The sequence below is a fragment of the Schistocerca gregaria genome, chromosome 1, assembly GCF_023897955.1.
Source record: "Schistocerca gregaria isolate iqSchGreg1 chromosome 1, iqSchGreg1.2, whole genome shotgun sequence".
Classification (NCBI taxonomy): Eukaryota; Metazoa; Arthropoda; class Insecta; order Orthoptera; family Acrididae; genus Schistocerca; species Schistocerca gregaria.
The window spans coordinates 292,471,551-292,487,287 of record NC_064920.1 but is presented as its reverse complement, the minus strand read 5'-3'; the positions used below and the strand labels follow the sequence as shown (position 1 = coordinate 292,487,287).

Here is a 15,737-nt window from a genome sequence, read left to right as displayed (position 1 = left end):
GAGTTGTGTGTGCTATTTTTCGTTTTTATCATTGTTTCGTTTGGATGTGTATGGTATCGCTGTATTTGTTTGACCAATATAAATCAAGGGAATTATTCAATTTCAATTTTGTATTTGCTGTATATTTTCGTATCCCTTCTTTTTCTATTTTTTAAATAGCTTTGGTATGATCTTAGTTTAATTAACTTTTTTTTATTTTTTCCTCACCCAAAATCCCTTCATTCTTACGGTCGTCCCATTAATTTCATTTTACTAGCTGACTGTTTTTCTCGTTTATTTTTGTCCATCATTATCTTCTGGTCGCCACCTTGAAGAATGTATTCGAACTTTTATTCAGTGTTGTCTTTGGCTGTCTTACTACCCCAGGTAAACGATCGCTTTTACTCGAAATACGACTTCATGGATGAAAGCAGACGGCGGAATCGGACATTGCTCTATTCCCCCATATGCACTGACGAACCGAAACGTTATGAGCACCTGTTTAATAGCGTGTTGAGCAAACTCTGGAGCGCGATGCAGCAGCTATTCTGCGTGACATTAGTTCACCAAGCCCTTGATAGATTTTCAGTGTCTATGCTATGGTCACGCAGTTACATAAATTACTGGTCGAATGTATGTCGGGACCTGGAGCTGGCTCACGACAGCGTCCAGAATGAATCCATCGGGTTCATATCTGCCGGATTTGGTTTCAAGGCATCAACTTGAGTTCACGTTCCTCAAACCATTGTAGCGTGATTGTGGTCTTTGATACCGTCCCAATCGGGGAGGAGATCAAGAGTGAAAAGTGTAGATTGTCCACTCTAATGTTCATGTGGTCCACAGTTGTTATGGTGCCTTGGATTCCTACCACAGGTCCCTTGGTAGCTTAGGCCAGCGTCCTTCGTAGTATAAGACTGCCTCCAATGACCTGCGTCTATGGCGCAGTGCCTCGCGGGATTAGCCGAGCGATCATAGGCGCTACAGTCATGGACTGTGCGGCTGGTCCCGGCGGAGGTTCGAGTCCTCCCTCGGGCACGGGTGTGTGTGTTTGTCCTTAGGATAATTTAGGTTAAGTAGTGTGTAAGCTTAGGGACTGATGACCTTAGCAGTTAAATCCCATAAGATTTCACACACATTTGAACAACACATGGCGCGGTGCGTGTTTTGTGCAGTCTTTCGCTTGGATTGAGGGCATCTCCAACCTCGACCATCGACCTGATCTGGCATGAAACGTGATTCATCCGACCAGGCGACAAGTTTCAATTTATCAATGATCCAATCGCCTTGATCTTCTGCTCATCGCAATCACAGTTGATGATGCTGATAGTCAACAAGGGAACATGTAGGGGGTCGTTTGCTGTAGAGCCAATAATGTGCGCTGAACAGCGTACTCCGAAACACTTTTACTGTACCAGCATTGTACACTGCCATAATGTTTGCCACTGCTCGCCGCCTATGCTGCTTAACAGATAAGGTAAGTATTCGACCTGCATGTTCTGTTTTGAGACATGGCCATGTAAAACCATATCGCTTACTCGTGGTTTCAGCGTCCTTCAACTATTTTCCGTGCATGCTCACTACGGTAGCACGCGCCCAGCCGATCAGATTCTATGTTTCACCTCGCTTCCAGACGACGTGCCATAACAACCTGTTCTTTGTCAAAGTTGGTTACGTCAGTGTAGTTCCCCATTTGCAGTCCATATCGCTGCTACAATGATTCCACATTCGTCTATTGGTAACTCCTTTCTGTTATTCTGTCACACCTCCACATCGACTACCCAGCGAGGTTGGGTATTACTCAGCACACTAATCTCGCATTCGAGAGGACTATAGTTGAAAACCCGTCCAGCCATTCGTATTTAGATTTTCCCTGATTTCCCTAAATCGCTCTAGCAAATGCCGGGACTGTTTCTTTGAAAAGGGCTCGACTGATTTTCTTAACGCATCCTTTCGTAATCAGAGCTTGTGCTACTTTTCTAATGACTGCCCTGTCGACGGGTTGTTAAACTCTAATCTGCCTTCGTTACTTCAACGTCAACTCGCCTTAGTGAACTGATTTCATACAGCTCACTTGCAGGTAACACGCCATCCCCTGTTGTGACCTACGTAAGCAGTAGATGGTTGCATAATAGCCTGCGGCCAGTTCTACACACCCCGCAGCGCCTTAAGCGACCAATGTGCTTTTTAAGGGGTTGACTAAACTTTTGTCCAGTGACTTTAGTTATCGAATTACATCTGAAAATTTTCATTGGCTGCTTGCCGTATCATATCATAGACCATGAAACAGTTCGTTAAAACTTCCTCAGATTGGGAAATTACGGCAAGTACTTATATGAGAAACCCTCTTGTCTGTAATGAATCAAGTTAAAGGGACAGTGTTGATGAACCATTCATGATGTGACTTGTTACACTCCATAGTTGCCAAAATGTATCTCTCCAGAATAATTCAGCGTAGCTAATCCAAAGATGGCCTACATTTTGCTTGATTAGTTCGTGTTTTGGCGATACACACTACAGTGGATTTATTATTTCCTCACTGTACTTGTATTTTCTTCCCATTCAGGCACAATATATGGCAAAATTCTAAGGTCGTAAGGTGGCATTGTTATCTGGTGCCGTTATATTGAGTCAAGTGCAGGGTTTAGTTGGGACCAAGATAGTTACGTTTAGCATAGGAATTCATGTCCGCAAATGTACAGTTTTCCCGCTACAGGCAAGTACCACAACACACGCAACTTGTCTGGATCTCTTAAAAGTAGGGCTCGATATGACGACCAACGACGTCAACACAAATGTAGTACCTCCGTACCATGTTCCGGTACACACGGTCATGAATCCACTGATAGTAGCCTAGCGGGTTCCAGTTAGGAGAACGTGCAGGCCAAGCGCTGGATCCACGGCCGCCCATATCGTTGGTTCAGATGGTCTCGGACTGAACCTGAAGAACGAGAGGCGCGTCATCGTGCTGGAACTACGTCTTTTGACGCACGTGCGGCATGGCCCAATCACACGTTTATCCAGGAACCCTGGCCAAATATTCAGACCGTATCGTTTCTGAAACCCATGCGGCGCGCAGCATATGTGTTGTAATCAGCCTACACATAACTGTTGTGGGAATTAAGAACGCCTTTCCTGCTGAATTTGTCTTCATCTGTGGGATGTCGGGCTCGTCCACTCATTGGTGTAACAACCACCAGACATGAGCACGTGAGGCAAAAGCCTGTAGCTGCATTGCCTGTACCTTCTGGGGATGGGACGGGTGTAGCTGCTGCTCATGCAGAAAACGGCAGACAGTTTGGTGTTCCACATTCAGTCTACCTCTTTTGTTTCTCATATCTGTCGTCGCGTATTTTTCCACTGTAAGCAGTACAGCCTCTTCAAACTCGGGTGTGCCGCAACGCCGTGTAGCACCACAGTCGGGCCTGCTGGTAGTTAATGTATCCGTCTCCGAGACCCATTGGTACCAAAGGGGGAGTGCAAAAGATGTCTGGTGGTGTGGATAACACTCCGAATTACAACTACGAACAGCTCTCCCACTGCACCGAGCTTCACCGTACAATAAGTTCATTTCAGAGTATTCTGGAAATGTATTGTTCTTCATGATCACAACAATACACTAAAAATGAAATGTAAGTACAGGTTGCATTGTGTACTGTAGGGAATGATTACTACTGTAAGTACCACAAGCTTATCAGTAAGTGCATACCTCTCTGGGTAGATCACGGACTACTGAATGCCATGTAAACAATTCTGTAACGGGCATTATAAAGTATGTGACCCTGTGGAGTGAACCTAGCGAACTGCGCATGTTCTCAAAATCAAACCACGCTTGTCACGTGATTTTGGGACGACGCTATCTACAATTTACGGTAATATCGAAGCATGAATATTACAAGTATGCACCGTGTTTTACATACATTTGAGTTTTAGTAACAGCTACGGTGCAGTACCGTCGTTGCTAAGGATGTAAGGAGAAGTATGTGAAAGAAGGACCAATCTTTTCATATGTATGTACAACAAATGTATAATTGTAAATGTCACATTGATATGAGGCACTTTATATGATGAAAAATATCGAGACATGATATTATGAAGTCATGTATTGCAATGATAATTTCTACGATTTTATGGTCTTGTGTTTACGGGACATGTGCTAGCCAAATTTGCAAGTGCATTTGAGTAAGCTACCAGTCAGTGTATTCATATTGATGCTATGTTCATATGCACGTAAAATTGTACGTGACAGTTTGATTAATTTCCTCCAATTTATGTTGGTTCTCAAATTCTTGTGCGTACCTACGTATTTCTACATGAAACAATTTCCCACACAGTGTCATTGTAACGCAATTAATTTGAACAGATTCTACAATAAGAACCAGTGCAATAGAAAACCTAAACCAATGTATTTTTGTTGGCTGTCACTTCTTTTATTACTACAATATTCGAGCACTGATGTATTTTTTATTTTTTTCTGATGATGACACGGCGAAAAATGTTATACATATTTTACTGCCTATAAAAATCAGAAGAGTAAATAAAGAAAAATTTAAAATAACAATGAAGAAGGAGATGGTGCAAGTCGGTTACCGTAATTACTGTAAAAATTCCGTAGCTTTAAATGCGTTGTTTTTCATGACACTTCGGCGCCATCTAAAGTGTCATTTTTACGTGGTTAATTAGAACAGGGACTCCACCATATAAAGTGTCATTGTTACGTGGTTAATTAGAACAGAGACTCCACCATATCAAGTGCAACGGAAAACGGAAAAAAAATAGTTGCTGGCTGTCACTTCTTATCCCGCTACCGGAAAACGCTATGGCATTGTGCCGAAAAAGCACAATACCATTGCTCTTCGCATTTTTAAGCAACATCAGTGCCTGGTATCAAAACACCTAAAATACAGGTTAAAATGCCCCGTCCCACAATCTCGTGACTTGAGCTGCAGATGTTGCGGACAGAATTCTCGTTCTGCTCATGCAAATGCTCACTCCATGGATATTTATACTCTATGGTGGACATGGCGCATCATTGAATGACATATGCAATATCCTAGTCAATGGCGCCGAAAATAAGCGATTTGCACGTGTGTTGTGATTTTCACGTGTGTTGTGATTTTCACGTGTGTAGCGGGAAAATGGTACGTTTCCGTATATTAGATCCAATGCTCAAGTTAATTGTTTATCAACGTCTGGAAGGGAATCTAGTTACCCCCTGTTTACTGCTACAATTTCACAGCGATTCTTATGATGAAGACATCTAATTTCAAAATCTAGTGTAGTGTTTTTCTTATTCCTCATTTTCTGATGGTTGCTCTTAATCCAGTACGTGCAAATGATACAGTGCTCGTCTGAGAAATATATTGTGACCATCTCGTTTCATCATGGCGAGCAAAATGCCATATAAATGTGTTAGTGAAACAAATAACTTTTTCTATACATGAAGCAAATTAATGCTGAAGATACAAAGGAAGTCATTAACACCTATCACTAAGAAAGCCTCTCATCTTTAGTCTTAGTACACGATGGATATTAGGACATATTGTGGACATCGCTTGTATTTTGTATTTAATTTACAACGAGATCAACGCGTTTCAGCTCCTCTCTTGCATGGGGGGCATTGCAGTCACATGGATGACAACAAATTCTCCATGGTTCCTCACCTACGCAGAATAAATAAGAAGACGACATCGACTGTCGAAAATTCGACGTGTATTTCACAATAAAGTAATAATTTTGCCTGTTCCCGCCAGCGTCACAGTCAACCTGTAATGAAAACGCGCAAACTATGAAACAGGACAATCACGTCGTGTTAGTGAACATTCTACAGAATCGTATAAAGTCACCCCACATGAAGTAAAGGCGCTAATTTGAAATCCAACCTTCTCAAAGTCTGTTGCAAAATTGCTCTCTTCACGACATTAACAATTGTTTTAATCACGGTAATGTCAAAATCCAAGAGCAGGCGCGTAAAGAACGATACTTTCGTTAAAGTTACATTAAAACATTTGTTTGTGTTTTGTTGTAATGGACAGAAATTTTTACACTGTGGTACGTAGCTATCAGAGAAGACCATTGTTTGCTTTAAACAGTATGTTATCTAACTCTGAAAAAAATAATTCATGGTTATGCAGTCTTTTCTGGAAAAACGTTGGATAAAGACCTTGTGATATTTCACCATCTGAAGCCACATAGGACTTCTCTCTTGTGATAATTGTGTGGCAAATGAGGAAAAAAAAACATTTCGTTCCAGACAGAGATAAAGAAAGTTTGATTTCAAACTCAAGACTTCAAGACATGTGGAAAAATAGACATTTAAAAAGTTACGTACCTTAATTTTTCAGACTGGTGTGGTTTTCACGACAGACATTTTATCTTAATGGCCAAAAGTACTTTGTAGCCTAGTTACCTTATCAATCTCAAAAGATAAATTAGTACCTTTCTTGAGAACGAGAAAGTATCTGACACGCGCCGTCTGACGTAGTTGGCATTGCAAATCTTCTTAAATCTACTGTGTATCCACATTATGTGGATGTGAACTCAGAAACTGTGTATGCAATTATACACTCCTGGAAATGGAAAAAAGAACACATTGACACCGGTGTGTCAGACCCACCATACTTGCTCCGGACACTGCGAGAGGGCTGTACAAGCAATGATCACACGCACGGCACAGCGGACACACCAGGAACCGCGGTGTTGGCCGTCGAATGGCGCTAGCTGCGCAGCATTTGTGCACCGCCGCCGTCAGTGTCAGCCAGTTTGCCGTGGCATACGGAGCTCCATCGCAGTCTTTAACACTGGTAGCATGCCGCGACAGCGTGGACGTGAACCGTATGTGCAGTTGACGGACTTTGAGCGAGGGTGTATAGTGGGCATGCGGGAGGCCGGGTGGACGTACCGCCGAATTGCTCAACACGTGGGGCGTGAGGTCTCCACAGTACATCGATGTTGTCGCCAGTGGTCGGCGGAAGGTGCACGTGCCCGTCGACCTGGGACCGGACCGCAGCGACACAGGATGCACGCCAAGACCGTAGGATCCTACGCAGTGCCGTAGGGGACCGCACCGCCACTTCCCAGCAAATTAGGGACACTGTTGCTCCTGGGGTATCGGCGAGGACCATTCGCAATCGTCTCCATGAAGCTGGGCTACGGTCCCGCACACCGTTAGGCCGTCTTCCGCTCACGCCCCAACATCGTGCAGCCCGCCTCCAGTGGTGTCGCGACAGGCATGAATGGAGGGACGAATGGAGACGTGTCGTCTTCAGCGATGAGAGTCGCTTCTGCCTTGGTGCCAATGATGGTCGTATGCGTGTTTGGCGCTGTGCAGGTGAGCGCCACAATCAGGACTGCATACGACCGAGGCACACAGGGCCAACACAGGGCATCATGGTGTGGGGAGCGATCTCCTACACTGGCCGTACACCTCTGGTGATCGTCGAGGGGACACTGAATAGTGCACAGTACATCCAAACCGTCATCGAACCCATCGTTCTACCATTCCTAGACCGGCAAGGGAACTTACTGTTCCAACAGGACAATGCACGTCCGCATGTATCCCGTGCCACCCAACGTGCTCTAGAAGGTGTAAGTCAACTACCCTGGCCAGCAAGATCTCCGGATCTGTCCCCCATTGAGCATGTTTGGGACTGGATGAAGCGTCGTCTCACGCGGTCTGCATGTCCAGCACGAACGCTGGTCCAACTGAGGCGCCAGGTGGAAATGGCATGGCAAGCCGTTCCACAGGACTACATCCAGCATCTCTACGATCGTCTCCATGGGAGAATAGCAGCCTGCATTGCTGCGATAGGTGGATATACACTGTACTAGTGCCGACATTGTGCATGCTCTGTTGCCTGTGTCTATGTGCCTGTTGTTCTGTCAGTGTGATCATGTGATGTATCTGGCCCCAGGAAAGTGTCAATAAAGTTTCCCCTTCCTGGGACAATGAATTCAGGGTGTTCTTATTTCAATTTCCAGGAGTGTATAAAATGTAATAGTCAGCCAGCCAGTTGCATACAATTTTTTTTTTAAAAACCACTAACCAGGTTTCGATGGTTCTAATACTATCTTCATCAGGATGGTAAAAGTTACATTAAATCACATAACAGATTTAAAATTTCAGCAACAGTGCTCTCGCCAAATGACATGTATTGCGTTTCATACACAATACATATAATTAGACGAGAGCACTTTTGTTGAAATTTTAAAGTTATGTGATTTCATGTAATTTTTACCATTCTGAAGACACTCCTAGAACTATAGAAACCTGGTTAATGTGTTTTTTTTAAATGTGTGCAATCGGTTGACTGACTATTATTATATTTTATATAACATTTACTGGGCTTATATAACACTTCCTACGTGCATGAGGCACCTGTAATATATTTACCGGATCTTACGCCAAGACTTTTCATATAAACACTGATTAGCAGTACTGAGATATAATACTGCTTGGCTCGTCTACCTCTTTGACCGAAATTATTTGCTTGATGACATATATTATTGCATCATAATCCTCATTATTATCGATGCCTGTCGCTGCTGATGCAGCATAGGGTAAGCAGTAAGAAGCCGCTAAAGGCTCCTTTTGAAACAAGTTCCTCATTTCCACTTCGGTTCTCACTTCCACTCCTCATCCCTCGTGGGAGACGTGCTTCTAAGTGTTTTTTAATGCCAAAGGGGAAAATTCGAGAGAAACGTACATGCAGACACCACACGCCCATACTAAGGAACAAAGATATGATGGACACAGAGCCGATTAGAGAACATTTTGCCACAGAAGTGAAATAACATTTGGCGCCCCCGTCTCCTCCCACAGATGTCAGTTGCCTTTCTTTGGGCACTTGATAAAACTGTTAAAATAAATCTAAGTAAAATGATCATGGAAATAGGTTATCATTTCTTTTAAATTAAGATCTACGTAAATATTCCTCTACATGAGACATAAATTTCTGAATCGCATTATTCTGTTACAGATTGAAAGCGTAAATAATTCATTACCGTTTAATGAAATCCCTGAGATCTTTAAAAGCTTTTAGAAAGACCAGAAAGGACAAGACCTATTGTGCCGTTGTAGGTTGAATAATAATGTGTTACCTATTAAAGTGGAGAAAAAGATGTAAATATAAAAATTTCTAGTTTTTTAATTTAATACTGGGCCTTTTTGGAAGTTATTTATCTTTTCATCAGAAAAAGTGAGACAGAAATACAAAAAATTATCATTTAGTTTTATATTGCTTTGTTTAAATTGTATGTCACACGTGAAAAAAATCTCACCAGTAAAGTTAAATTCTATAAAATTTTCCCTCAAAATATTTGAAAATTGATAAACAAGTTTAATAGTTTTAAGCATGCAACTTAAAAGGATAACACAAATGTGTGTATGGTAGGAAAGAGAAGTCACTTGTTGGATGTGGCTGAATTCAACTACTGGTGACAGCACCAAGTTAAATTGACGCGCCAGTCACTGAAATGGCGTCAGATGAAAATATTTGCACCAAGATCTCAGGCAAACGTGACTTATCAATTATTTAGCAACATATACTACAGTAAAAATTTTGTTATTTTATTATATGCACAGGGTGCATCATAATTAATAGTGAAAACTCACACCTTACTTGTACGATAACAGATGAAAAAAAGTTCCACTAAACATGGATCCGCAAACAACCCATATTGTCCTACTTAGTACAAAAATATTTGAAGTGTAAACTATTCTATTAAGCACCAATCTAATTGAGCTCAAGTTCCAAATAGAACAATATTTGATAATAAAGGCAGCAGTGGCTCATAACCACACATTCGTAGTTGCAGACCAATGTTTACTGAAACTTTTTATGTTCCCATTAATAAATACACTGACGGAAAAAATCGCAACACCGAAAATTAATTAATGTAGAGTGACGAAATTGAGGGAACACATTTGTCTAGGTAACATATTTAAGTGATTAACATTGCAGAAGCACTACTTAACGTAAATTGCAAATCTGAAATGCTGGTACATTAATAACCGGTGCAACCGCCACAACGTTGAAGGCAACCATGCAGACGCGCATGCATTGTGTTGTACAGATGCAGGGGTGGAGTTCCATGCCTGTTGCAATTGGTCGATCAGTACAGGGACAGTTAATGCTGTTTGTGGATGAAGGTGGCGTTATCGTCCAATGATGTCCCATGTGCGTTCGATTGGAGACAGACCTGGTGATCGAGCAGACCAAGGCAACATGTCGACACTCTGTATAGCACGTTGGGATACAACAGCGGTATTTGGGCGAGCGTTATCGTGTTGGAAAACACCCCCAGAATGTTGTTCATGAATGGCAGCACAACAGGTCGCATCACCATACTCACGTACAGATTTGCAGCATGAGGGCGTGGGATAACCACAGGAGTGCTTGTGCTGTGACAATAAATCGTACCTCAGGCCATAGCTACAGGTGTATATGTCTTGTGTGACTAGCCCGCAGTCAGGTTGGTTGCAGGTCCTGGGGGTATTTGATACTCACGCACTACTGTTTACAAGGCCATTGACAATACTGTGTGTGAAATACTATGGGACTTAACTGCTAAGGTCATCAGTCCCTAAGCTTACACACTACTTAACCTAAATTATCCTAAGGACAAACACACACACCCATGCCCGATGGAGGACTCGAAGCTCCACCGGGACCAGCGGCACAGTCCATGACTGCAGCGCCTAAGACCGCTCGGCTAATCCCGCGCGGCCCATTGACAATGCTGAAATCAGGAGAAAAATAAGTTGAAGAAGAAAGGCATTGTTTCCTACGCTGTCCTTGATAGTCCATGTGTTTTTGCAGGTGGTATTTTGAATTTTTCCCTTATAAAGGATGATAAATTTCTAATCAACACACGACCGTCGCGGGCACCGAAGCAGAACCAGCTTCCATCGGAAAACACAACTTCCATCCTGACCTCCAATTGGCTCTAACTTAACACCACTGAAGTCACAAAAGGCGTTGTTTTGTGGTCAGTGAAATGCACGCTATAGGGCGCTTGACTCGGAGCTGTAACTGAAGTAACAGATTTGTAACTGTTAGTCCCGTCACTTTGGTGCCAACTGCTGAACAAATTGCTGCTGCAGATGCAGTACGATGTGCCAGTCATATGCCGAACATAATAGTCATCCCTCTTGGTAGTGCCACGTGGCCGTTGGAACCCGTTCTTCTTGTGACTGTATCTTCCTGTGACCACCGCTGCCAGCAGTCATGTACAGTGGCCGCATTCCCACCAAGAATTTCTGCAACATCACAGAAGAAACATCCAGCTTCTCGTAGCCGCATCACACGACCTCGTCCAATCTCAGTGAGGTGTTGATAATGGCGTCTTTGTCGTCTTAAACCATTCGTGACTATCATCGACTCACAACGTCTAATCTCGAAGGTAACTGATGTTCACTTCTGTTACGGCGTGTATTTAAAGCAAATCTGATTTGCATCCTCATAGTGGCTCTTACACGGCTGGCATCAAATTTGAATCGACATCATGTTTCACATGTAGAGACACGCCTAAAACTTTCGTTATTGCGGCGCAACTCCTTCCTGATGATGTGCATTTTTTTTCGTCAGTGTACTTTTAATCCAACTAATTACGACATAACCTTTATACAAATTTTGCACTCAGTTTTGGGTTCCAGGCAACCACTTCTGTCGGCTTGGTCTTAAACCAGGCCTGAATATGCACAAAAATGAAGTATGTGACCAATATTATCCCGAAATTATCAGAATGCTCAAGAAAATGGACAGTTTTTACACCTATCAACTTTAATGTGTCGTCACAGCTGCAATGTTGACGTAACTGCATCCATGAAAATGTTTTCGGATCAATGTATACTATAAAGGACTGTCAAATGAAAATGAGACAGAAAGAAAAAAAACGAGATAACAGTTTGTTATTCCTAACAAATCATCCATACACTCCCAACTTCTCCCCATCCGATTTCCATATTTTTGGAGGCCTCAAGAAAGACATCCGTGCCTGTCGATTTGCTTCGGACGATGAAGTGCTCGCCCGGGAACAATCATAGTTCCGTAGGCGACTGCAAACATTTTTCCATGAAGGTACTGACCGGCTTGTCTGGCAGTTGGATAAATGTATTAGCATTTACGGTGATTACTTTTGAAATAATAAACAGTTTACTTATTTTTTCATTTGTATCGTTTTCATTTGACTACTCCTTACAGTCTGGTCAAGAGTGATGCACTCTTGCCGCGTGCACTCTTCCCAGCAGCGGATAATAACTCTCACGAACCAGATACCCCCCTCAAGTAAGGGTCATCCCTCTCCACTACCTCTCCGTTTTAGGCCAGTTGGATGAGGTACAAATGGTGATAAATTCAAAAATGGGGAGGAGGTAATGTGCTATTGGCTGGGGGTACCGACACAGCGTGATAGTTCCCAGATTTTGCCATATGGCAAATGTAACCAACACTTTGTCATTATAATCAGTGACTGATCCAAGAAAGCGGATGGACATCAAGACGTCAAGTACTGTGTGAGTCTGCAACGCTACAGTGCATAGACAGAGATTTTTTTTTAAATCCTCTGTTTCTGACGTTTATATAGCAGTAAAAAGACAGCCTAAAAAGCATCGCAAGTGCTCTGCTATGGCTACCAATACTTCGCTTATGTAATGTGTTGTATTACGTCACATTTAAAAAGAAAAAATAAACTTAGTCTGTATATTTAGGAATGCTTTTGACCCGTTCGAGTGGCGTTAAATAGGTAATGGCATACTTTTTTTTCTGGAAGCAATCTGGTTGTATTTAGGATTCCAATACACCGTATTATTCCCCACTCTTTTGGCTACAAAATTCTACCTACGTTAAGTACAATTGCATTAAGAGGCATTACTGGCAGGGTCTGTACACTCGCATGTTACCACTCTACTGACCAACGTTGGAACTAGCGTCTTGATACATCAGTAATCTCTCCATCATCCATGTACTGCTTCACGCGGAGTACGTCCTTCATTGGGCCATGGTCTTAAGTCAGACGGCAGCAAGAAATCCCATGGGCACTCACATTTGATTACTCAAACTGGTGGACGAGTGTGTAAGCACTACTAACAGAGACGCCAAGTTGTGCAGCGAGGTGTTTGATTGTGATTCGTAGATTACCTCGAATGAGAGTGTCCGCACGTTCCAACGTTGAAGGAGTTACAGCTGTGTGCGGCTGGCTGCCCGTGGGCGATTGGATAGGTTTTGCGCGACCCTGTTGCGATGATGATAGACGTCTCGCCCTACGTTTCACTGTGCTTTTGTTCAATGCCAGGTCTCCATAGACGTTTTGCAAGCGCATGTGGCTATCTACACTACTCTGGTTTTCCACCAAAAGAAACTCAATGACAGCTCTCTGCTTAGAACGCGTCTCCGTTACAGACGCCATTTTGAAGGCTATCGGAACTTCATGTTCTACAGTACGTTCCGCATTTTAGCTGCTGAAACTGGTCGAGAAAAAGTGATGTATTGCTTATTGAACGCCCCTCGTATGTACCAGTATCACTTTTATATCACATTACAGGTCACATATAAGATATCCCAGGTATTGTGATAAGTATAAAATGCAATACTTTTAACAATCACTGGCATAATATTAACTTTTAGCGCTTTAATCATGGAGCAGGAAGTCTTAGAAACGTACCGTTGTTGGCTGCTTAAGTACATATATACCAGTATTACATAAATACACACAAGACATCTAGCAAACAGTCACAGGATTGGTTAGTGCAACGTCTTGTCACTGCCGCTACCGCTGACAGTTGCCAAGCATCTGTGATAGAAGGCCCCAAGCACCCCTGCACAGACACCTGACAGTTTCTCGCAATGACTTGAGTGGAGGCTGGGGGTTCGCCCCTGCTAGCTCTTGGGTGCAGCTCTGTGGTACATCAAAATCAGTTTTAGAGGTCGAAAATTACTGTGACGTGAGGTACATAATGCTGAGACAGCTGATTATTTTTTTCTCATTTCTTGATGTTTTTGAGTAGGTTAAGGCTTGCTGACCTTAGAGGAAGGCTTCAAATTACGTTGTTAAAAAACCAGCGGACTAGATGTTCGTCCCGTGGTTTACCTTGACCACAGGAGGTCAGTCGCAGAAGCTCTGGAAACGGAAATGGTTCGCCAGGGCGATGTAATTCGTGAAAGTGGGTGCGATAAGCCGCTGCCCCTGGCTTTGGCGGCGAATGCGGTTTCTTCCTTTGAACCAGCAGCCACCGTGCCATTACAAGTCCCTAGAGTGTAACTCCGCTTGACGAATTCACCTCCCTCTATGCACATCAAACAATGAGCCGTCAAGGTGCCGCTCGTCACTGTAAGAAAATTCATTGTCGTTCTCTCCAAGTCATCCAGTTAACTGAGTTGTCTGCCACCATGTTTAGCCACTCCGACTCCTCTACTCCGTTTAGAAACATAAAAAAGTGCCAAAATATAACTGAAATATTGTTAATTAATTCAAAAATTTTACGCATGTGTTTGGAATTGTAAGAGTCTTTAGTTATTAAAAATATGAAGTACATAGTAAGAGAAACAGTGAAAAGTATTTTGCACTTAACTTATTTCTCGTTGTTTATTGTAGGTTATTCTTTGTGTTGGCTCAGTCATCCTGTGTAATGATTTCGTAATGCTAATGTTGTGTAGAGGTGACTTGATTCTATGTATCCAATCATCAAATAAATAATGCCGTTTAGAGGGAACGTATTTCCTCTTCAAAATTATTTTAGCCCATGTTTTACAGTTTTCACAAATTAACAGACTTCTTGACGGAAACTACTAACTTTCAACTGTCTCGTATCAAAAGTAAAACACATTCCAAGTGAACAAGAGCAGGAATATCTCCGTTTCAGTACGAAGATAAGTTCATATGAGCGATACAATAGTATAATCGTTGTCTTAGATCAGTCAACAATTGATTAATATTTCATAAAAGCGATAAATAACACAGTTTTCTATTGATTTTATCGTTTTGAAAAGTTATGGAAAACAATAAAATGATTATAATAATAAATATAATATTTTCAACACCAAAAAAATAGCAAAATTGTCAAGTACATTCGTGCTAAAAAATATTATGTTTCTCATAAAATACATTGCGGAACAAAATTGAAGTGTCACTGTTTCGAAAAACAGTTTGAAATTTGGCTCAAAGGTGCCTGGAGCCTTCTTCTGTAATAGTAGAAAAGCGCGGCACCTTGGCGATGTCATCCTCGGGCTCACCGACGCTGCAAGCAGCAAGGCGTCGACACATGCGCAAAAAGACTACACTTCAGAAGGTCATATAAGCTGTAAGGTAGGTGACTGATATCACCTTTGCACCAACTTTCACCACAACTCTGCCCAAAGCCATCGTGGACATGTCACACGATGGGAAATCCATCACACACACTCTTACCCACTCCTTGTTTTGACGCGTCCGCGATGGAGATCAGAAGCCCGGATTTCTTAACACATTGACTGCCACGTGAGCCAATGTTGGCTCACAGTTACATGGGTTGTGATGCCACGTGTGCCATATTTGGTTCACGTGTACATTGTAATGTGGGCCACGTGAGCCATAACTGGCTCACATGTAGAGCTCTGCTCAGAGGCCTCATGAGCCTCAAAGGGCTCACAGATAATGCACTTAATCTATAGGTTTAAAAGTGGTGGCTCCACTGAACACTCATGTTCTTAGCTCTCAATATTTTTGCAGTTGGTAGCCATGGTGATTCCTAACTGCAACCGTCAGAGATTTACTTAACAATGACT

General features: G+C 42.5%; 2 protein-coding genes across 5 annotated transcripts in view; one reads left to right on the top strand and one right to left on the bottom strand.

Annotated features, from left to right (window-relative positions):
• The window catches only part of LOC126341609 (uncharacterized), a 142,661-nt gene that overhangs the window by 122,441 nt on the left and 4,483 nt on the right, over positions 1 to 15,737 (top strand). The gene's annotated exons all lie outside the window — the stretch shown is intronic.
• LOC126341588 (uncharacterized) overlaps positions 185 to 15,737 on the bottom strand; it is a 151,778-nt gene continuing 136,225 nt past the window's right edge. The window contains exon 10 of the transcript XR_007565154.1: positions 185 to 202. The gene's annotated coding sequence lies outside the window, so the exon portion shown is untranslated. The remainder of the gene's footprint in view (positions 203 to 15,737) is intronic.